This window comes from Lissotriton helveticus, chromosome 8, assembly GCF_964261635.1.
Source record: "Lissotriton helveticus chromosome 8, aLisHel1.1, whole genome shotgun sequence".
In the NCBI taxonomy this organism is placed as follows: Eukaryota; Metazoa; Chordata; class Amphibia; order Caudata; family Salamandridae; genus Lissotriton; species Lissotriton helveticus.
In genome coordinates, this window is record NC_136069.1 from 1,658,704,384 (window position 1) to 1,658,728,535 (window position 24,152).

Below are 24,152 nucleotides of genomic sequence, written 5' to 3' on the forward strand. Positions count from 1 at the left end.
CCTTAATTTCACCTGTATACTCCAAGATTAATTCAATAATTGGGCATAGTGCTAAAAAACAAAATGAAACAACTAATTTAAACTTTTCCGGACTACTACGTGTTACTTTCTTTTCATAATGCCTTACAAAAAATTACAAACACGTACTATCCACATGAAAAGAATGGGTCCGGAACAATCATCAAGAAAACGCCCTGGTCAGGCCCCCCTTATTAGATTTCTTTCAGGGAGTACTAAAATATAATTTTCTTTTTGTAAAAATACCAAAGTTTGACCAAGGGAACTCACGACTAGAACAAGGTAAAGCTCAGGAAAAAGGAATAGACAAAACGGAGAAAGGCAGTACTCCTATAAGAAGAAATAAAGAGCACGTCGAAGATAAAATAAATTACAGCACAACTTTATCATCTGTGAAAAACGATGACCAACAAGGGGGTCTAGATCCATGTACTAGTCAAGCTGGTTGTAAGATCCGTCAAATCCCTCAGACTGATTTACCCTACTAGACATAAATATTAATGACTCCCTTTTTCACCAAGTTAGTAACAAAGGAGAAGCCAGTAGCATTAAATAGCAGCCCACAAAAAACACCCGCTCTAGTAGAGAACTATTCTCAATCCCCAGAATTACTATTTTTAAACAATACATATTCATCTAACGGTCGTACTCCGGTATCCAACTCATTATTCACTCTACAAAAAATCTTGGAGTCAACATTATCCCTTTTAGGAAATATAATGGAACATTCTGATCAGATGTTGGACACACAAATAGGTATGCTCCAATACTTAGTCAATAAGAAAAAGAAACTACAACAAATTGATCAGTAGCTTCCACAAAAAAGAGGCGAAGGGGAGGTAGTTGGAAATCCTGATGCTACTGAAGATAATACTCTAATAGAAATTTCAACTTCATGTAAGAAACAAAAGGCGACCCAAACGGAATGGAAGTCTCACAAAGGAATGAGGAAGAAAACTGATTATGGAAATATTTTCTCCATAAAAAGGTTATTTAAACAGCCAAATAAAGAAAAAGATCACACTAAAGTAATTCCTTATTATCAAATTTTCAATCAGCTAGGAGCCAAAGGTACTACTAACAATTATGTTATAGATAAAAAAGCTACAATAAAAATGTAATCTTTAACTTTGGATCTTCTGGACTCAGTCGTAAGTAAAAAGGAAAAAAAAAATCAAAAGGCTCAACATCAAAAAACCACGAAAAAAGCCAAAAGAAGATTCCTGAAAAAGAAAGCTCAGAAGTTGAAATTCCCGAAGTTTTTATCTTCAGAATGCAAATCTCTAGAAAACGAGCAATCTTCAAAAGCTGAAATAGACCCACAGGCAAATGATCATTATAATTTACAAATCAAAGGGAGAAAGAACTGCATATAACTGAATCCATCTGCTCCAAGTTTTTCCATATCTGGGTCTAACAACTAGAACTTGGTAATGATCCCAGCCCAAAACATGGAGCCAACCTCTGGGGCTACTAGTCCTCAGCCACAGCAAAGCCAGTCATGTGTTCTGGAAATTTCTGATCTATTCCTTGTAGGTAATGACCCTTTAAATAGAGGGAGAATAGTGAACTTAATCCAAAAAATCCCTGCGCTTCAGTATATAAAAAGCTCTAAAATAAAATGAGTGATGTTTCCGATAAAGATTAAAACTACGGTGGCTACTGGTGAATTCTGGTCTAACGTAATTCCAACAATAATCCTAAAAGAAAGTGTGATACAAAGGAAATCAATTACAGGGAATTTTAAAGAAAAAAACAACATGAAAACACAGTCCTTTGATCAAAATGTTAGTGGTTCCAAAAATCTTACCAGTAACCAGGATGGAAATCTAATTATTTCGCTCAAAAATGGAGAGAGAGAGAGATCTGGAACAAAAATATAGAAAAACTAGAGGCACTACTGCCTTCAGCAAACAGCGAAGACCGTGACAGGGGAACTATTCAATATATGTAACTATCCAGTTCTTTATTTAAATATAGTTATAGAGCATTCTGCCCAGTGGACAATTTTCAAAAAGGCACAATAATTTCATGAAAGATTAGAAATAAACATTGAGGCCAAAATATCGTTTTGTACCAGAGAAGTGATTAGATGAAGTTCTAGCCAGAAGGACGTTTTGGCATGGATAGCGCTTATAAACGTTTTAGCCCACTTCTATTCGCTTTGCATTTTGGCAGATATTAGAAACTAGAGCACATAAGGGGATTTGTTCAACAACACATATTTTGGTCACGCAGGGAAACCCGGGTTCAAACCTGTATCTCCTGCTTGTACTTCACAAGCAAACCAGTAGACCAGCAAGAACTGGTAAAGTCACAAATTGTCACTTCTTAACACCGTCCTGCCACACCCGCTCCTATTCCAGTAAGGGTGCAAAGAGGCGACGAGCAGAAAGCAATAATTAACAACAATATAAAAACAAGCAGCAAAAACTGAACAAAACAATGCCAGCCTCAGACAGTTGTCTCAGTTGTGATAAAAAACACAAGCGCACACCGTTCACACAAAGCAATGGCCGCAGCGCTCCAACCTAGCGCCTGCTGCAGAGTAGGGGCTGTGGTGGCAGCGAGGTTCGGCAGGGCTCCGGCTTCACTCTTGGGCTAGCCCTCCGCCCGTCTCTTACACCCCCTCAACCGTCGCACTACCAGCGCTCTCGCCAGTTCATGATTTGTATACTGGACGCTGCGCTTTCCCCCGTGTCACACAACGCAGTGAAGCCCCCAGACACACTCGGGTGTAACCCCACCCTCTCGCAGATGCTGGACTGCGGGGATAGCACACATGGACCTTGGCATGCCGGTGAATGCACGCGTGCCTCTTACGCTGAATAAGCAAGCCCAGAGTGGAATCCCTTTCTGAAACAAGTTTAAAATGAGTTACCTCCCTGCTGAAGCAGCACGTCTAAAGGCGGCTGTTCTTTAAAAAAAAAAGCGACGTTGCCATCGCGAAACCAAAAGCGATTACTATCGCTTTTGAAAACAACTAAGCCGGGAGTGGTGCGCGCATGCACATATGCTTTGAATTATCGCGGCCTGTGTCTGGGAACGATAATTTAAAGCATATGTCAGGAAATGCGCGTAATAGACACCAATGGGCATGGGGCTGAGCTATGCGCCCGCCTCTGGCCTATTGGTGTCTACCTTACAAAACAGCAAGCAGTGAAAGGCCAATAGCAGGCCACAAAAAGAAAATCACACGCACGAGCGTGAGTTATTGCAGGCCTATTTTTAAACCGCCTTCAAGAGGGCTCTCTTGCGAGCCCTAAAAAGGAGACTACATCTAAGGAACAACACTGGTCTTAGCGACTGGAGAACCTGGCACTAATTTTGTAAGACTCCCCGGCGATTGTCGCATTACAAGAAACTTGACTAATAAAACCTTTTCTTCAAAATGACTATTTTGTATATGATATACCAGCAGGGCCGGTAAGCCGGGGACACACCAAAGGAGACCTCCTTTGGTGTGTCCCCGGCTTACCGGCTTACTCAACGATTACTACCTTTGGGACCAAGAAGTTTACCTATGCGTCAAAAAAACACCCAATGTGTAAAGGTCAAATGTCGGAGTACTCCCACAGATACTTTATCCAATCTAATAATTTTCAATTCTTATTTCCCACTAGGCTCCCCAATAGACATTCTCATCTTTAAAGCGTTTGAGGAAACAGAAAAGGTGGTGGAAGCTGAAGAATCCTCTTCTGTTTTCCTATTAGGAGACTTCAATGGGAAGATATCCAATGATCTTTTCGAAAAATGGGAATATGGCGAACAAGAGGAAGCTTTGCTAATCCCTACTCCACTATTTCCTTCAGGAATTAAAGCAGATAACCGTTTAAATATCGTATTGTCTTCTCTCCCAGTAATAAATGGTGTTATATTAAATGAATGCATAGAAGGAGACATACCCGCTTCCTTTACAAGAAAGGGCGGGTCTAAGAGAAGTTAGTGGTGTTGGGGACCAGTTTTCTGCTGATTCTTGTACCCTGGTGGGACCCTTGTCCCAGGGTCTACCTGCTGCCACCCTCGCTACTCCTTCTGTGCCAACAGCGCTGTGACAGAGTCACTCTGACCCTGGTGGGACTTCAAGTCCCAGGGTGCCCAGCGCTACCGTCAAGTGGCCACAGCTGCTGGGGGAGGAGCCACCACGTGATGAAAATTGCTGCAGCCATCCCGCGGCGCGGGTCTCAGAGAAGTTCGTTGTGGGACAGTTTTCTGCTGATTCTTGTACCCTGATGGGGCCCTTGTCCCAGGGTCTATCTGCTGCCACCCTCGCTACTCCTTCTGTGCCAACAGCGCTGTGACAGAGTCGCGCTGACCCTAGTGGGACTTCAAATCCCAGGGTGCACAGCGCTACCATAAAGTGGCCACAGCTGCAGGGGGGGAGCCACCACGCGCTGAAAAGCCCTGCAGCCTTCCCGAGGCGCGGGCCGTGCGTGGGCTGTGCCCGGGCAAAGCCAGGGCCAAGGACGGGCCCGTCCTTGCCCATCATTGACAGGAAGAGACAGGACAGGGCCACCCCCCTTGGATCTCTCTTCTTACATCAGCCGTCCTAAAGATCAGCGCCATCAAGGACATCGTTGGACTTTAATCCTAGTCCACCATAACAGCAAGTAGAAAAGCCACATTTGGTGGACTTTGGACCTCTATCACTTCCAACTACTGTTTACCATGACTGAGTGACCCTTCTGCCTGGCCACAAAGGTAAAATTGCTCCGGGGGCTCCCTAGGTTGGGAACTTATTTATGTCCTGTTGTGTGCTTGCCTAGTACTAGTATTTTAGCCACCGATTCTATCTGTTTAGCTAGTAGGTAATTGGCTAATCTTGTTTAAAGTGAAATGGGGAAGAGCACCTGTATTCCTAAAAAAACTCGGGCTCAAGTTACGGCTCTTTCTCCGCCCCCCGACGTCAATTGATAAAATGTTACAAAGGGCCATAGGTGTTGTTACTTCTGAAATTGAACTAACCGAAAGGCGGCTATCAATCACCCCTGAACTCTTTCCGCTTATAACGGACCGGCCTAGTCCCAACACTCTTCCTGGACCATTGCCACCACCTGGAGATGATCTTATACCCCCCCTACACCAAGTGGACTCTGCAACGGACTCAATAACATTGATTGATGAGGGTATGGGTACTCGCAAGAAGGGGAAGCGTAAGCAGACAGCTGGGAGGGCAACCATGAATAAGAAGGCAAGAACAGGGAGTGCTCTAAGGGCAGAGGACTCTGCTAATCGCAACCCTACAACAGAACCTATACCAGTCCCCAGTACTGATGTAAATGTAAATGTTTCACTGTGGTGGAAAGGATATAAATGAGGCAGGCGGACCTTCAGTATGGTGGAAAGGATATAAATGAGGGATGCAGATCTTCAATACGATGGAAAGGATATAAATGAGGCATGCAAACCTTTTAGTTTTGTGGAAAGGATACAAATGAGGTGGCCATACCTTCAGTACAGTGGAATGGATATTAATGAGGCTGGCAGACCTTCAGTATGGTGAAATGGATATAAATGAGGCAGGCGGACCTTTATTGCGGTGGAAAGGATATAAATGAGGTGGGCGGACCTTCAGTGCGGTGGAAAGGATATAAATGAGGCATGCAAACCTTTTAGTTTTGTGGAAAGGATACAAATGAGGTGGCCATACCTTCAGTACAGTGGAATGGATATTAATGAGGCTGGCAGACCTTCAGTATGGTGAAATGGATATAAATGAGGCATGCGAACCTTCAGTACAGTGGAAAGGATATAAATGAGGTGGGCGGACCTTCAGTGCGCTGGAAAGGATATAAATGAGGCATGCGGACCTTCAGTATGGTAGAAAGGATATAAATAAGGCATGCAGATCTTCAGTGTGGTGGAAAGGATATAGAGAGGCAGGCGGACCTTCAGTACGGTGGAAAGGATATAAACCAGGGATGCAAACCTTCAATATGATGGAAAGGATATAAATGAGGCATGCAAACCTTTTAGGACAGTGGAAAGGATATAAATGAGGTGGCCTTACCTTCAGTACGGTGGAATGGATATTAATGAGGCGGGCAGAACTTCTGTCCCAGGCCTGAACGTATCCCCAGGATCGAATCGATGCTCTAGTGGGTCCACCTCTCAACCTCCCCAAGTCTGGATTAAAACCAAAACACAGACTAAAGAGTGGTTAAGCGGGGGAAGGAAAGGATGGGGACAGCAGGGAGTGAGACCTGTGGTGAGACACACAGAAGCTGAGGATTAGAATCTCTATGCGTGTTCCACTGAAATGTTAATCTCCCTTAAACCCCATCTTACACTAACCTGTAAAGGAAAATGACAATGTCCTGCTGACAGGGGTGTTGAGCGTTAGTTCTCTATACACTTGCACAAAGCTGTAATTACATAATAAAACTATTAGCACATTCCTGTCTTAATGAAGTGTCACTAAAACTATATCTTACTATACACGTGTATACCTGTGAAAGGAAAGGAACACACCAATAGCTCAAAGAGATACGAATCATGTATCACCCCTGTGGAGGAAAAGAAAACAGCAATCCAACGATGAGTAGAACTACAATTATTGCACCAGCTTAATGCGGATATCAGTATAAACAATCATAAGTCATCCAAAATAGAATTCCAAAAGTACAATGATGGAGTTATGTCACTCAAACATCAGAAACACCCCTTCAATGTTTGAACAGGACATGTAGGTTGTTAAAGCATAGCACAACCATGACCCCTCTCCCTCGCATGAACTCTACAATAGGATCAGGGAAGAGTTTGCCAACTTAGGGAAAGGATTGAGAATGTCTCGAACCAGAGCTCTCCAGAAGAAGCCCCTGTATACTATGAATCATTAAGGCGGGCAGAGGTAACAGGTAGGAGATACCTAACATCCAAATCACCCACACTGTAACTGTTAGAAAGACTCCCAAAAATGCTGAGGCAGTAAAGTTCCAAAATACAGGTAAGCAGAAGAGTGGTGCACTCGGCACCCTTACCACACCAAATACGCTCTCTGAGTTGGCCTCCGCAAGGCAGTAACACCGGAGAATAATCGGCAGCGTCTTCTCCCCGATCTCGCCATTTCAGGACGTCCGCATCACGTGAGTGCGGAGTCCTGCGTGGCGTCCTGCGCGTGCCGGGGATCATGGGAAATGTAGTTCTTCCCTTTGCCTCAGCTTCTGCCTGCGCGATCAGCGGTAACATGCCCCGCAACAGTACATCCCCCTCCCGGAGGGCACAGGCAGGCGCACGGCTTCCGAGGGTGAGTACGAAAACAGGCCGTTACCAACCTAGGTGCATGTACAGAAGAAGCAGTTTCCCAGGAGTTCTCTTCAGCTTCATACCTCTTCCAGGCAATCAAAAACCATAGTATTTTGTGGTAGATTTTGGAATCAAGAATCCGCTCAACTTCATACTCCTCATTCTGATCAACCCAAACAGGAGCAGGTCGAGCACTCGCCGGACCCCGAGCGGGTTTCAACAGCGACACATGGAAAACTGGATGTATTCTCATGTGAGGGGGCAAAGCAAGTCGCACCGCCACAGGGTTAATTTTCCTCACCACCCTATAGGGACCTATGTACCTAGGGTTGAATACACTCAAACGTTTGAATTGGATATTACGCGTAGACAACCACACTAAATCCCCTTTCTCATAATCAGGACCTGGCCTACTGTGTTTGTCAGCCTGTCGCTTATATTGGATCTTGGATGTGAGCAAATGTCTCCTAGTATGTCTTAAAACTCCTTGTATGTGTGCTATTCTTTCCTGCACTTCGGGAATCTGATCACTCTTGCCGGGCCCACTGAACGGAATAAACCTGGGGTGAAAACCATATGTGCTGTAGAAGGGAGTATGTTTAGTGGAGCTATGTTGGGCATTATTATAAGCGCCAACCAGAGCCACTCCACCCAAATGTCTGTATTGTACTCAACGTAACTCCTTAAATATTATTTCAAGGTTAAGGTTCAGTCTTTCGGTTTGCCCATCCGTTTGGGGGTGGAAACTTGTAGACAGGGCTGACGAGATATGTAAAGAAGAACACCACACCTTCCAGAATTTGGACGTAAACTGGGAACCTCTGTCTGACACCATGACTTTCGGTAATCCATGTAATTTCACCACTTGTTCCATCAACAGGGTAGCTAATTGCCCTGCAGATGGTATTGTCTTGCAAGCCACAAAGTGACCCATCTTGTTTAGGTAGTCGACGACTACCAAAATCACAGTATAACCATGGTCGGCAGGAAGTCCTACGATGAAATCCAAGGATATCATTTCCCAAGGCACTTCGGGTGTAGGTAGAGGTTGCAAAAGCCCCTGTGGCTTTTCCGGTAGGGTTTTGGTTTGAGCACATACTGTACAAAGTTTTATCCATGCGGACACATCCTTCTTGAGAGAGGGCCACCAAAATTGTCACAATATCTTTTTGTTTGTTTTCTCACTGCCATGATGACCTGCGCTTGGATATGAGTGGCACCACTGAAACACAAGCTTTTGTAGCTGTCCCGTGGGCACTAAAATCTGTGTTCCTTTCATCACCACTCCCTGTCTGTTTATCCACTCAGGGTGATGTTTCAACCAATCCCTCCATGAAAATTTTGAAGACCTCTCTTCACATCACGTAAAAAGTTATCAGTATGCGTCACTCGTATAACCTTCTGGGGGCTCAGAATCGTTCTTTCTGGGTGCAAAAAATGGACTGCATCGAATTCCTGTCTGGATAGGGCATCCGCCTTTTCCTTCAGACTCCCAGGCCGAAACGTAACTATGAAATCGTATTCCTCGAAGAATGTCATCCACCGCAGTAACCGTGGGGTCAGAAGGCGAGCTGTCTTCAGGAATTGGAGGTTGCGGTGATCAGCGTAAACCGTGTTTGTATGTCTGGCTCCCAATAACCAATGCCTCTATTCAACGAAGGCTACCTTGATCGCAAGCAACTCCTTTTCGGTGATGGTGTAGTTTTGTTCGGCTTGATTCAACTTCTTGGGCATATACGCTATGGGATGCAACTGTCCAGTGTTGAGAACCCTCTGTGAAATTACTGCTCCAGTCGCCACATCCGAGGCATCTGCTTCTAGAACAAAGGGCAGCAACGGATTAGCATGTACTAAAATGGGAGCCGTTGTGAACGCTTCTTTGAGTACATCAAAGGCCTTTTGTGTTTCGGGTGTCCATTGAAACTGTACGTTTTTCTTTGTAAGCTGGGTAAGAGGAGCCGCCTTTTTGAAAAATTGGGAGATGAAATGCCTGTAGAAATTGGCGAAACCCATGAAACATTGAATATCCTTGACGTTCTTGGGGTTTGGCCATTCAGTTATCGCCTTAACCTTTCGTTCCACCATTTCTTGAACGGCAGGAGTCAGCATGACTCAGGAGTCAGCATGACTCCCAAAAACTCTACCGTGGTGACGTGGAACTCACACTTACTGATCTTACAAAAAAGGTGATTTTTCCGTAAAGATTGTAAGATTAAAGCCACATGTCGTACATGATCCTCTTCTCGGGTTGAGTATATTAAAATATCATCAATGCATACGACGACTATTTTGTCAAGGTATTCCCGAAGGACGTCATTCAGAAAGAATTGAAACGCTGCTGGCGCGTTACATAGGCCAAAAGGCATCACAAGGTACTTGTACAGTCCATACCTCGTTTTGAAGGCGGTTTTCCATTCATCACCAGGACGCATACGCACCAGGTGATAAGCCTCCCCTCAGATCCAACTTGGTAAATATTACCGCTCCTTTCACTTGTTCCAAAAGAACCAAAATAAGTGGTAGCGGATATTGATTGCGTATAGTGATATTATTCAAGGCGCGAAAGTCTATGCAGGTTCTCAGTTTTCCGTTAGCCTTAGGAATAAAAAATAAAGGAGATGCCGCGGGTGAACTAGATGGACGAATAAACCCCAACTCTAAATACTTGTCCAAGTATTGTTTTAGATGTAGGTTCTCTGGCTCGGTTAAAGCATAAACCCGGCCACAAGGCACCACTGATCCTGGTTTTAGATCAATCCTACAATTGTAGGGCCTATGAGGAGGCAATTCTTCTGCTTTCTGATCGTTGAACACGTCCTGGAACTGTTGATAACAAAGAGGTAACTTGATATCTTTTTCCTCAGCAGTAGCGATGTGAAGGGGTGTTTCGCTAACAGAGGCGAGCGATTTCCAACAGGTTTCCTGACAATAGAATGAATTCAAGTTCACCGTCCTTTTGATCCAGTCGATTTCCGGATTGGGGAGAGACAACAACGGTAAACCCGATATGATCCCATAGGACGGGGTTTTGATGATGCTAAACGTGAGGATTTCTTGATGTCCTTGTACAACCCCAACGATACAGGGTTCCGTGACGTGGCATATGGGTCCAGATTCCAATCGTTTGCCGTCCACTGCATACACTGCTTCCGGGATGGTTTTGGGAACCGATTGTACCCCTAAACATTGAGCTTCGGTGAGGTCCATAAAACACCCAGTTGCCCCAGAGTCCACCATTGCTTGTGTCATGCATCGTTCTTGATTGATGTGCAATACCATAGAAATAAAGAACTGTTCTTTTAGCACTCCATGTTCCTTTTTAAGTGAAGGGATACTCAAACCACTCGAAGATTCCCCTTCTCCCATCCTCGAGCTCGTTAGTTTTCCGTCGATGATTTAGGAGCAGTCAAACGTGTACGGTTAAACTTGGGTTTGATGGGGCACTCTCTCAGATAGTGGCCTTTCTTCCCACAGTATAAGCATAGGCCATTTTTTCTCCGATGGTCTCTTTCATCCACGGTCAATGATGCACGTATTGATCCGATTTCCATAGGTTCCGGGGAAGATGTACTTAGTTCAGAAGATATTGGTTTATCCAAACGGACGGGATATCTTTCAGTCTTCTTACCATTTCCTCTGCGTTCTCGCAAACGATGATCCAATCTCATGGTTAATTCGATAAGCGCAGAACATGTCTGAGGTTGCGGGTCCACTTGTGCGATCACATCTTTCAAGTCTTCTCTGAGACCTTGATAGAAGATCGCGGATTGTTTACTTTCGGGCCATTGAGTCTCAGCAACTTATCATCGGAAGGTATTCACAGAAGATCTTTACTTCCCTGTTTCAGTTCCAACAGTTCTTTGTCAGCAGAAAAGGTGTCAGCTCTACGATCAAAGGTTTTTTCGAATTCCTCCCTAAAAGTGTCCCAATCAAGCAACATGGGATCATCTCTTCTCACCGGAGGAACTGCCCATTGTGCTGCATCACCCCCTAAGTAAGAGATTAGAAAGGAAACCCTGGCCTGGTTGGTGGAAAATACTTTAGGCTTACAATTAAAGTGTAATCAAATCTGAGATACAAAATACCTGAACCTTGTGGATGTCTCCCAAGAACTTCTCTGGTGGGGCTAGAGGTATTGGAGTTGATATTTCTACTACCATCGAGTTAGACGTGGGTTGTGAGGGATTTCCAAAGTCAAACGGGTTACGTTGCATTCGATCTACTCTGTCTTGGAGGGCCGCAGTTTGTTACGTGAGGCTGTGAGTTCTACCTGGACTAAAGCAAGAGCCGCCATAACATCATCTAACGTGGCCATTGTAAAATCGATTAGACCGGGAGGATAAATCTATTCGTGGGCCGATTATTCTGTCCCAGGCCTGAACGTATCCCCAGGATCGAATCGATGCTCTGGTGGGTCCACCTCTCAACCTCCCCAAGTCTGGATTAAAACCAAAACACAGACTAAAGAGTGGTTAAGCGGGGGAAGGAAAGGACGGGGACAGCAGGGAGTGAGACACACAGGAGCCGAGGATTAGAATCTCTATGCGTGTTCTACTGAAATGTTAACCTCCCTTAAACCGCATCTTACACTAACCTGTAAAGGAAAATAACAATGTCCTGCTGACAAGGGTGGTTGAGCGTTAGTTCTCTATACACTTGCACAAAGCCGTAATTACATATTAATACTATTAGCACATTCATGTCTTAATGAAGTGTCACTAAAACTATATCTTATTATACATGTGTATACCTGTGAAAGGAAAGGAACACACCAATAGCTCAAAGAGATACTAATCATGTATCACCCGTGTGGAGGAAAAGAAAACAGCAATCCAACGATGAGTAGAACTACAAATATTGTCACCAGCTCAATGCGGATATCAGTATAAACAATCATAAGTCATCCAAAATAGAATTCCAAAAGTACAATGATGGAGTTACATCACTCAAACATCAGAAACACCTCTTCAATGTTAGAACAGGACATGTAGGTTGTTAAAGCATAGCACAACCATGACCCCTCTCCCTCGCATGAACTCTACAATAGGATCAGGGAAGAGTTCGCCTACGTAGCGAAAGGATTGAGAATGTCTCGAACCAGAGCTCTCCAGAAGAACCCCTGTATACTATGAATCAATAAGGCGGGCAGAGATAACAGGTAGGAGATACCTAACATCAAATCACCCACACTGTAACTGTTAGAAAGACTCAAAAAAATGCCGAGGCAGTAAAGTTCCAAAATACAGGTAAGCAGAAGAGTGGTGCACTCGGCACCCTTACCACACCAAATACGCTCTCTGAGATGGCCTCCGCAAGGCAGTAACACCGGAGAATAATCGGCATCGTCTTCTCCCCAATCTCGCCATTTCAGGACTTCCGGATCACGTGAGTGCGGAGTCCTGCGTGGCGTCCTGCGCGTGCCGGGGATCATGGGAAATGTAGTTCTTCCCTTTGCCTCAGCGTCTGCCTGCGCGATCAGCGCTGACGTGCCCCGCAACACCTTCAGTATGGTGAAATGGATATAAATGAGGCAGGCGGACCTTCAGTACAGTGGAAACAATATAAATGAGGCAGGTGGACCTTCTGTGTGGTGGAAAGGATATAAATGAGGCAGGCGGACCTTCATTACGGTGAAAAGGAAATAAATGAGGCGGGCGGACCTTAAGAACAGTGGAAAGGATATAAATGAGGCAGGTGGACCTTCAGTACAATGGAAAGGATATAAATGAGGCATGCGGACCTTCAGTACGATGGAAAGGATTTAAATGATGTGGGCGGACCTTCAGTACGGTGGAAAGGATATAAATGAGGTGGGAAGACCTTCAGTGCGGTGGCAAGGATATAAATGAGGCATGCAGACCTTCAGTACGGTGGAAAGGATGTAAATGAGGCATGCGGATCTTCAGTACGGTGGAAAGGATATAAATGAGGCAGCCGGACCTTCAGTGTGGTGGAAAGGATATAAATGAGGCGGGCGGACCTTCAGTACAGTGGAAAGGATATAAATGAGGCATGGGGACCTTCGGTGCAGTGGAATGGATATAAATGAGGTGGTGGGACCTTCAGTAAGGTAGAAAGGATGTCAATGAAGCAGGCAGACCTTCAGTGTGGAGGAAAGGATATAAATGGGGCATGCAAACCTTCAGTACGGTGGAAAGGACATAAATGAGGCATTCATACCTTCAGTACGGTGGAGTGGATATTAATGAGGTGGGCAGACCTTCAGTATGGCAAAATGGATATAAATGAGGCGGGCGGACCTTTACAGCAGTGGAAACTATATAAATGAGGCAGGCGGACCTTCAGTACGATGGGAAGGATATAAATGAGGCAGGCGGACCTTTAGTACAGTGGAAAGGATATAAATGAGGTGGGCGGACCTTTAGTGCGGTGGACAGGATATAAATGAGGCAGGCGGACCTTCAGTATGGTGGAAAGGGTATAAATGAGGTATGCAGACCTTCAGTGCGGTGGAAAGGATATAAATGAGACATGCAGATCTTCAGTACAGTGGAAATGAGGCAGGCTGACCTTCAATACGGTGGAAAGGATATAAATGAGGCGGGCGGACCTTTAGTGTGGTGGAAATTATATAAATGAGGCAGGCAGACCTTCAGTATGGTGGCAATTATATAAATGAGGCAGGTGAAACTACAGTACGGTGGAAATCATATAAATGAGGCAGGCAGACCTTCAGTATGGTGGCAATTATATAAATGAGGCAGTTGAATCTACAGTACGGTAGAAATTATATAAATGAGGCAGGCGGACCTTCAGTATGGTGGAAATTATATAAATGAGGCAGGCGAACCTTCAGGATGGTGGAAATTATATAAATGAGGCAGGTAGACTTTCAGTACGGTGGAAAGGAAATAAATGAGGCGGGTAGACCTGTAGTGCAGTGGAAATGATTTAAATGAGGGAGGCGGACCTTCAGTATAGTGGAAATTATATAAATGATGCAGGCGGACCTACAGTACGGTGGAAATCATATAAATGATGCAGGCGGACCTACCGTACGGTGGAAATTATATAAATGAGACAGGCGGACCTTCAGTATGGTGGAAATTATGTAAATGAGGCAGGCGGACCTTCAGTATAGTGGAAATTATTTAAATGAGGCAGGTGGACCTTCAGTACGGTGGAAAGGATATAAATGAGACGGGCAGACCTTTAGTGCGGTGGAAATGATATAAATGAGGCAGGGCGGACCTTCAGTATGGTGGAAATTATATAAATGAGGCAGGCAGACCTTCAGTATGGTGAAAATTATATAAATGACTCGGTCGGACCTCCAGTATGGTAGGCAGGATATAAATGAGGCAGGCAGACCTTCAGTGCGGTGGAAATTATATAAATGAGGCATGCGGACCTTCAGTACCGTGGAAAGGATATAAATGAGGCAGATAGACCTTCAGTGAAATGGAAAGGATATAAATGAAGGAGACTGACCTTCAGTGCAGTGGAAATTATATAAATGAGGCAGGCAGACCTTCAGTATAGTGGAAAAGATATAAATGAGGCAGGTGGACCTTCAGTACAGTGGAAAGGATATAAATGAGGCGGGTGGACCTTTGCAGCAGTGGAAATGATATAAATGAAGGAGATGGACCTTCAGTGCGGTGGAAAGGATATAAATGAAGGAGACGGACCTTCAATCAATCAATCAGTGAACTTGTAAAGCGCCCTACTTACCCGTGAGGGTCTCAAGGTACTGAGGGGTGAGGGTGCTGCTACTGTTCCAAGAGCCAGGTCTTGAGGAGCCTTCTGAAGGTTAGCAGGTCTTGGGTCTGCCGCAGGTGAGTGGAGAGGGGGTTCCAGTTCTTGGTGGTGAGGAAGGAGAAGGATCTGCCGCCGGAGGTTATTCGTTGGATGCGCGGGATGGTGGCAAGGGCGAGGCTGGCGGAGCGGAGTTGCTGGGCAGGGGTGTAGAAGTTGAGTGTCGTTCAGGTAGGTTGGTCCGGTGTTGTGGAGTGCTTTGTGTTCGTGGGTGAGGAGTTTGAAGGTGATCTTCTTGTTGACGGGGAGCCAGTGCAGGTCTCTTCGGTGGGAGGTGATATGGCTGCAGCGGGGGACATTGAGGATCAGTCGCGCTGAGGCGTTCTGGATGCGTTGTAGTCGTCGCAGGTGTTTGGCCAAGATACCTGCGTAAAGTGCGTTGCCATAGTCCAGCCTGCTGCTGACGGGGGGCTTGGGTCACTTTTCTTCTTGTTTCCATCAGGATCCACTTGTAGATCCTGCGAAGCATGCGGAGGGTGTTGTAGCAGGAGGAGAAGATGGCGCTGACCTGCTTTGACATGGAGAGGGAGGAGTCGAGGATGAATCCTAGGTTGTGTGCGTGGTCCGTGGGTGTTGGCGCTGCTCCCAGTGTGGTCGGCCACCAGGAGTCGTCCCACGCAGAGGGGGTGGGACCTAGGATGAGGACCTCCGTCGTGTCCGAGTTCAGTTTCAGACGGCTGTTCCTCATTCACTCAGCGACAGCCTTCATTACCTCATGGAGGCTGGTTTTGGCGTTGTGCGGGTCCTTGGTCAGGGAGAGGATGATCTGGGTGTCGTCGGCGTAATAGATGATGTTCAGGTCGTGCTGGTGGGCCACTTGTGCGAGGTGGGGCTATGTAGACATTGAACAAGGTCGGGCTGAGGGATGAGCCCTGGGGTACGCCGTAGATGATGTTGGTGGTTTCGGAAAGGAAGGGCGGGAGGCGGACTCTCGGGTTCTGCCGGAGTGGAAGGATGTGGTCGAGTCCAGGGCCTTCTTCTGGATTCCGCCTTCTTGGAGGCCTGTGTGAGAAGTTGGCGTGGCATATGATGTTCACTATTCTAGTGAGCACCTTGCACCATTCCAAACAACCCTTATGGTGATGGTTGTAAAGTCAACCTTATAGATCAACTATCCTAGTGGTAGCATGGACAAAAGCAGTCTTAGGCTAAACTCAAGAGGGCATGTGACGCCAGCTGTTTTACCATATGCAATCCCTTTAATACCAAGTGAAAGGACACCACACAGGTTATATATATAAAATATATGTATTTATTACTAAATTAATCCTCTGAACTCTTTATGAGGGCAGAAGCACAAGCACATAACAAGATACTCAATAAACATACAATAAGTTGCACAATATACAGTAATGCTCTAGGGGCACCTAAAACCATATACTAAAATAGTGGTATAAGAACCATGTCACGAACAAAGAAAAGGCCTTGGGAATCGCTGGGGCTATGCTGTACTACCAAGAGTTAGGAAGCAGGAGGCCCACGGGAGGCGTGTGCAGTGTCTGTACTCACACGCGGGTTACCATTGAGTTAGAATGGGAACGAAAGAATTAGAAAGTAGTTCTTTTAGGATACTTCCGACTGGACTAGGAACTAACTACGTGAAACTAGGACACTAGGATAGTCAATCTTCACAGGAGCACCGAAGTACTCGCGTTACCTCACCCACAGGAAGCAGGTGCATAGGTCCCAAAGTGTGTCGGGTTTCGTCGTTGATTCCTATGGAGCCTTGGAGAAAGATGCTGCAGGCGACCAGGAGAGAAGAGTCCAGTTGGATCCAAGGGCGGATCGAGGATGAAGAGTACCTGAAAGCAGAGGGGACAGAGTCTGGGCCACTAGCCAGTGACCAGGATGGAACCAGGAAGGAACCAGGCGATGTCGGGAAGCAATCAGGCGATGTCTTGAAGTTGTCTTTGCTGCCACGTGGACCAGGAGGTGTCGACGACAACCAGGAGCTGGGCATGGACTGTCCCACAAAGGCTCTCGCTGTCGGCGATGTCGGCTTCCGGATTGGAGTCAACAAGCCTTGGCAAAGGCAACCCATGCAGGATTCGAAGAGGGCTTCTTGATCAGACCAGCAAGGTCTGATGGTCTTCTCCTTTTCAGGGAAGCAGGGGCCAGTCTGGAGCAACCAGACCAGCATTGTAGATTCGTAGTTTCGTCGTCACAGAGGCCACTAGCCAGCGGGCAAGTGACCGGACAGACGCGTCGAGCAGGAAAATGCAGAAGGGCCCCACGCAGAACTCGTGGACTGTGGAGGGCTGATCTTCTGTGCAGTTGGTGCTCGGAGCAGGGGCTTCTCAATCCCCAATGCACAACTTCGAGGGTGCCTCAGAAGTTGCACGGAAAGCAATTCGCTGGCTTTCCAAGATGGCCGGTCCCACGTCTCACGTCTCACGTCGCCTCCACGGGTCTCAGCTTTGCTGTGGCTGTGGATCGGGCTGAAGGAAGTCTGGAAGTCCGGGTCTTGTCAGGCTCTGTGTTCGGGCTCCGGCAGGAGCAACGACAAAGCAAACCGTTGAGCGCTTGATGGTGCCTGCTTGCACAGGGTGGTCACTCCTTGACCACAAGGGAGATTCTTCAGTCATCTTCTTCAAGGAGATTGCCGAAGATCCAGAGTTTCATTTCAGTTTGCAAAATCAGGATAATCTAAAGTCTTGGGACTCAGCTCCTACCTATATACCAAACCTAGGGGCTGGATTACCTTCTAGGTCCCTTCTATGGGTGGGACCAGGGAAGGGGGTTGTTACACCCCTTTCCCTTTGTCCAGTTTCGCGCCAAAGCTGGGGCTGGAGTGCCCCAGCACCGGTTTGAACTGGCCTATGCATGGAGCACCTTGTGTGCCCCAGGCAGTGTCTCATTTCATTCAGCCCTCCCTGCCCCAATACACTATGGCCTGTCTGGGGTGGTGCTAGCACCTCCCTGTGACAGGAAACCTATTGTCCAAGCCTCCCTCGCTGGGAGGGCTCCCAGCAGCAGGAGGTCAGACTTGTCTGTGGCAGCAGCATCCATTTTTTGATGCGGAGGCTCTGGTTAACTTTAACCGGGATTTGTAGGAACAACATGTCTTCTCCCTCTAGAAGGGTGGAATGCTACCCCCGTCGCCAGAACTGGCGAGGGGGTAGTATTCCAAAGCGTATGACACCTTACACGACATGTTTTGATAAAGTCAAACCAGAGTTAGCATTTAACTGCGAGGTTCATAATGCACTTAAGAGTATATGGTATGGCAATATCATAGAACAGCTATAAGGACATGGTTCCAAAAGCTGCAGACAGGCTCAGCTCATGCTAGAGAACCATCTCACATAAAACCAAGTACTCTGCTTTCAGGATTGTTAAGGCCTGCCATAGGAGTGACTTATAGGTGCATATGTGTCTATATATAAGGGTAGATATAGAAATACTATATCTAAGCAAGGGGTGATTACACCACCTTGCCCCAGCTGAGTGATCAGCCAGTTGTGTCAAATTGGAAGGCCAGCCAGGGGTGGCAAAAGATATGCTGCAGCCCCTGGTAGGCCTTGGGTGCACCTATGCCCTGGGTACCTATGGTACACTGTACAGGGTCTAACAAGAGTGACCCAAATACCAATTGGTGATGTACCTAAAGTACATGGTGTTAAATCTAGAGAGAGAAGAGCAGGGCTGTGGGTCTGATTGGCAGGCCCACAGCCACATTAAGTCGAAAACCAGTGAAGCAAAAAGCAAAAAGTGGGGTGACCATAGGAAAGCAGACCCTACTCTTCTACAGCCTGTTCTTAGTGTGCGGTGGCAGACAGTATCGAAGGCGGCTGACAGGTCCAGGAGGATGAGGGCTGAAGTTTTGCTGGTGTCTAGCTGGTGCCTGATGTCGTCTGTGGCGGCGATAAGGGCAGTCTCGGTGCTGTGGTTGCGTCTGAATCCGGACTGGGATGGGTCCAGGATATTGTTGTCCTCGAGGTGGCGGGTCAGCTGCATGTTGGCGATTTTCTCGATGACCTTTGCCGGGAAGGGGAGCAGAGAGATGGGCCGGAAGTTCTTGAGGTCTTTGGGGTCTGCCTTGTGCTTCTTGAGGAGGGTGTTGATTTTGGCGTGCTTCCAGCTTTCCGAGAATGTCGCTGTGTCGAAGAAGATGTTGATGATCTTCTGCAGTTGGGGTGCGATGGTTGCGTCAGCTTTGTTGAAGATGTGGTGTGGGCAGGGGTCTGATGGGGATCCTGAGTGGATGGAGTTCATGACCTTGCGTGTCTCTTCATCGTTGACGTGGCACCAGGAGGTCAGCTGTTTGGTGCCGGAGGCGTTCTGGGTGTGGTCTGATGCGGTTGGGTGGATGGGGAGTTGAAGCTGTCGTGGATGTCAGCGATCTTGCTGGTGTTGGCGCTGGGGTTGAACAGTTCTTTGCTGTCATGTGCATTGTTATCCAGTCGGGCTTTGACGGACGATCACTTGGCTGTTCTGATGAGGTGGTAATGTCTGCGGATGGCGTCCTTGTGGGCTGCGTGGCTGTCTGGAGCGCGGTCGTGTAGCCATTTATTTTCCAGCTTCCGGCATGTTCGTTTGGAGATCTGGAGTTCTTCGGTGGGGTGGTTGATGGGTTGGTTGATGGAGGGTTTCTTGATTGGGGCAAGGGTGTTGGCGCAGTCATTGATCCACTGTCTGCAATTTCGGGCGGTGGCGTCTGTGTCAGTGGGGTCGGGGGGTGAGTTCTGGGTGAGGGTAGAGGTCAGCTGATCTTCGGTGATTTTGCTCCAGCAGCGGCGAGGCAGCTGTTGGGTGCGGTGGTGCGTGGTTGGTTTCTTGAAGGTGAAGTGGATGCATCGGTGGTCAGTCCGGTGGAGTTCGGTGGTGTGGTTGAAGGCAACGTGGGTGCTGGTGGAGAAGACTGGGTCAAGCGTGTGGCCGGCGGCGTGGATGGGTTCGGTGATGAGTTGTCGGAGGCCGAGGTTGGCGAGGTTGTCCATCAGGGCGGTGGCGTTGGCGTTGTTGTTGTTCTCAAGGTGGAAGTTCAGGTCTCCGAGAAGATGTAATCCGTGGAGGCGAGTGCGTGGGTGCTGGCGAGGTTGGCGACGGAGTCGCTGAGGAGGACCCGGGGACCAGGGGGTCTGTAGATGAGTATTCCTCTGAGGGTGGTGTTGGGGTTGGTGTGGATCCGGAAGTGAAGGTGTTCGGCAGAGTTGAGGGAGTCGTCTGCGAGGGTGTGGACCTGGAGGGTGGATTTGTGGACGATGGCTATTCCTCCTCCCATCTCGTTGGTGCGGTCTCTGCGGGAGATCTTGTAGCCGTCCGGGATGGCTATGGTGATGTTAGGTGCCGATGAGTCGTTCCACCAGGTCTCGTCAGGAAGGCAACGTCTGGGGCGGTGGTGTCGAGCAGGTCCCAGAGCTCGACAGCGTGTTTGGATGCGGAGTGGGTGTTGAGGAGTATGCAGCGGAGGTGATTGGGTCCGTTCCTTGGGGTTTTGTTGGTTCTGTCGCATGTGAAGTTGCAGGTGAGGCAGGAGAACGGTCCGTGGGTGCGTTTCGGGGAGGCCTGGAAGCAGTGGTGGTCTCGGACGATGTTGAGAGCGTGGAGTGTTGGCGTCGTATCGGATTCTGGCATTGTGGCATGTGCGGGGACCAGGGGTTCTGGCGCAATTGGCGCTGTCTAGTTGCGGAAGGGCGCAGACGGGCTTGCCTTTGGCACGCCTTAGGCGCGCAATTGGCGCGTCCGCTGCGAACATCCGCTGCGTGCATCCGCTGCGCACCCTGGCAGTGGCCGGAATTTAGGGTGGGGAGGGATGGAGAAGCAGCTGAGAGGCGGGGCGGCGAGGGGGCGTGGCTGCGGGGTCAACAGTGGGAAGAGAGCGGGCACAGAGGCAAAGAAGGGGTGGTAGGGGGGAACAATACTGGGCTACAGTGGCAGAAAAACAAGTAATGGAGACAGAAATAACACCGAACAAGAGTGGAAAAAACAAAACTGAAGGCAGACCAAAAACGGCACAAAGGTCCTGGGGCACTGAGGACTTGAACACGCGGAGAACGGCAGCCGCGGGGCGAGCACACACAGATGGTGCTGCTCGGCAGTAGGGGGTGCGACAAGACCTGCAAGCAGGGTCAGTGCGGTCAGTGCGGTGGAAAGGATATAAATGTAGGAGACGGACCTTCAGTGCGGTGGACAGGATATAAATGAAGGAGATGGACCTTTAGTGCAGTGGAAAGGATATAAATGAGGCAGGCAGACCTTCAGTATGGTGGAAAGGATATAAATGAAGGCGACGGACCTTCAGTGTGGTGGAAATTATATAAATGAGGCGGGCGGACCTCCAGTATGGTGGAAAGGATATAAATGAGGCGGGCGGACCTCCAGTATGGTGGAAAGGATATAAATGATGTGGTTCTGAAAATCTGGATTCTTGTAATAGTTCTGGACTCGAGAATTAAAACTTCGTCGAAACATGACGAATTTGGTATCAAAAGACCGAGAATGACGAGTACATCATGTACATGTATTTTCAGCATATTCGAGTGACGATTTCACCTCGAAATCGTCATTTACATTCTGAACCCTTGACTCCCATTTTATATGTTGCCCTTTACATAGGCCTTAATCCAGTTGAATTTGATTCCACAAGGACACGTACTCCTTGATCGACTTTTCCCTGACCTCAGTACAAGTTGGAACCATTGCCCCAGGCCGATCTCGTTAGGTCAGTTCCCTTCCAGTGGCCGAGCAAGATAGCATCTAGGCTCAACGGACCATAAAACCATTTCAGCGCGCACACCTGCCATATCTCACTCACATCTCTTTCCACTCTTTTCCTTCATGTACTTTATGGTGGGGAGGTGCCCGTTTTTATTAGGGGTCCAGTGTTATCTGATGAAATGTTGGGCCTTGCCAAATGATTTGTTGTAGGCAGCACTAAGTGAAATATGGACATGTCATCATGACTCTGCTTTTCCTTTGAACCAGAATATGTTAACTATTTACTTTACAACCAAGAATGTTTTGCCCGAGGCCCAAACTTATGTATAAGAAGAGAAGCCTGACTTTGTAAAAGTGTGCAGTCTTCTGAGAACATACCCGTATTGTACTTCTAGGACACCTGTTACCTTGGTTGCAGCCAATAAACTAATCTTTGACTTCACCCAGAAGACTCCGAGTTTCTGTAGGTCTGTATCAGGAAGAACCCGAGGTCTCCGGGTGTTGATCCCCTGGCACCGCTGGGTTACCGGTTCTGTGCCGGTTCTTAAAAACCCAGTACCTCAGTTGGCGCCCAACGTGGGGCGATTCCAGTGGTACCAGTCAGCCTGAAGATCGTGAGGAGCTTCGTGTGAAAATTCCGGAGGACGGACAACCACCTCATCGACCCCTGCATGTCAACGTGGTCCGAAGTTCTTTGCTGCGAGGTTCCCCGCTTCCCGGCGGCTACAAGGACTGCTGCCCTGGCTATCGCCTTGATGTGGACCCTTGAAGTTTTTGGTATAGCGAAACACTGAGACGAGTCTTCTGGTGACGTCATCGACACATTTCAGTTAAGTATAAGTGGAGCGTCTCCCAGTCCTTAGTTGGACTTCCTTTGTGGTATCTTTTGGATACAAGGTTTATATTGGTACTTGCAAGCACCATAACAGAAGGACTCGTGTATTCACGAGAAATATCGTAATCGATAATCCTTTGAAGTTTGGAACTAGACTAGAGAGCGAGGATGCCTAGTCTTAGACTTGGGAATTTGTTTTGTCTTGGTAGTAATAACAGGGACTCCCGATTGGAGGACTCATGTCCGGTTCCTCCAGTTGGAACTCCAACTTACGAGCTGTATGTAAAGCATGGGGTAGGCCCCATCACCTACAACAAAGTATGGATTAAATACACTAGAAAAGATGGTGTTTTAAAATGGCCCCTATATGGTAGCTTTGATTCTGAAATCTTAGACAACCTTGAAGTTAAACTCTTCAAAAATAAAGCCCGGCCGGCGATGTTTGACTCTTTCCGCTCATGGCGTAAAGAGGCCAAACAAAAAGAAATTAAATTAGCTAAGAAAAATAAGAGAGAAGGGGGACTTTCAGTAATGCAAGCTGCTGTGCAGTTTAAAGATAATGAGGAAGAACAGATAAATGAACAGTTGCACAGGCAACGTAAAATGGCAATAGATAAGTGTTATCCAGTTTTGCCGTCTCTTCAGCAAGAGGCAGCAAAAGAGCACGGAAAAGACCCCTTAATGTCGCATTTACTAAATTCACCACCCCCTATGCGCAGAATGTTACAGCACCCCCGCAACCTTTAGTTGCGCAAACTATGCCTCCTGCTCTTCAACAGTACCCACCAGCTGTTCTCCAGCTGGCTCCTACTTCTTCGGTGCAGCCTCCTCCAGGCCCACCGACCACTTCTGTTTCACCTGTGGTTTTTACGATTTTGCCTACTGTACCTTTTACGTCTTCTAATACTCCCTCTACGATTTCGCCTAGTGCCCCCTCTATTTCCTCTGATACCTCTTCTGCTATCTCTACCCCTGCCTTATCTCACCCGGTTCTTCCACCTGTTTGTCCTTCAGTTTCACCTTCTATTCGGCAGAAAATGGCCAACACTGTTACTAATCTTCTTTTACCTCTTTTCGGGTCGCCTACTACGACCCCTAACATAGGAAGAAGACAGTTGCGAAGCCGACTGCCTGACTATCAAGAGAGAGATTCATTGAACGGTTTAGCTCGGAAATGGGTCACGGACACTGTACGATACGATTTACAGTCTGTCATGGAAGTCTTCCATCAATGGGAAGCAGCGACACAGAGATATGTTTTCGAACAAATGTGTGTTTTCCTTTGCGAGGATCTAGAAGACAATGATCAGGAATGCATCCCGCAAGAGATGTGAAATTTGGAAAGGGTATGATTGTAGGTCCCGATGTGGAAAAAGCAGTTGAAATGTTGTTATCATACCGAAGTAAGGGAAACGGTTCTGGGTCACCATCTGAATCTAGTACATCTAGTAGGAAAAAGGCGCGACAATACCCTATGAGAGAAGTTCCCCCACAATGGAGAGAGGGTGACACAACCGCAAACCCACCTATTCCGCCACACTTCCAACGAGTATGGGTACATGTCCCATGGAAGCGAGCTGAAGTTCTAGCACTCAAACAAATGTTACCCGATCCG

The 24,152-nt window shown here is 47.3% G+C and overlaps 1 protein-coding gene across 2 annotated transcripts in view; it reads left to right on the plus strand.

Annotated features, from left to right (window-relative positions):
- DNHD1 (dynein heavy chain domain 1) overlaps positions 1-24,152 on the plus strand; it is a 659,975-nt gene that overhangs the window by 171,253 nt on the left and 464,570 nt on the right. The window lies entirely within an intron of this gene.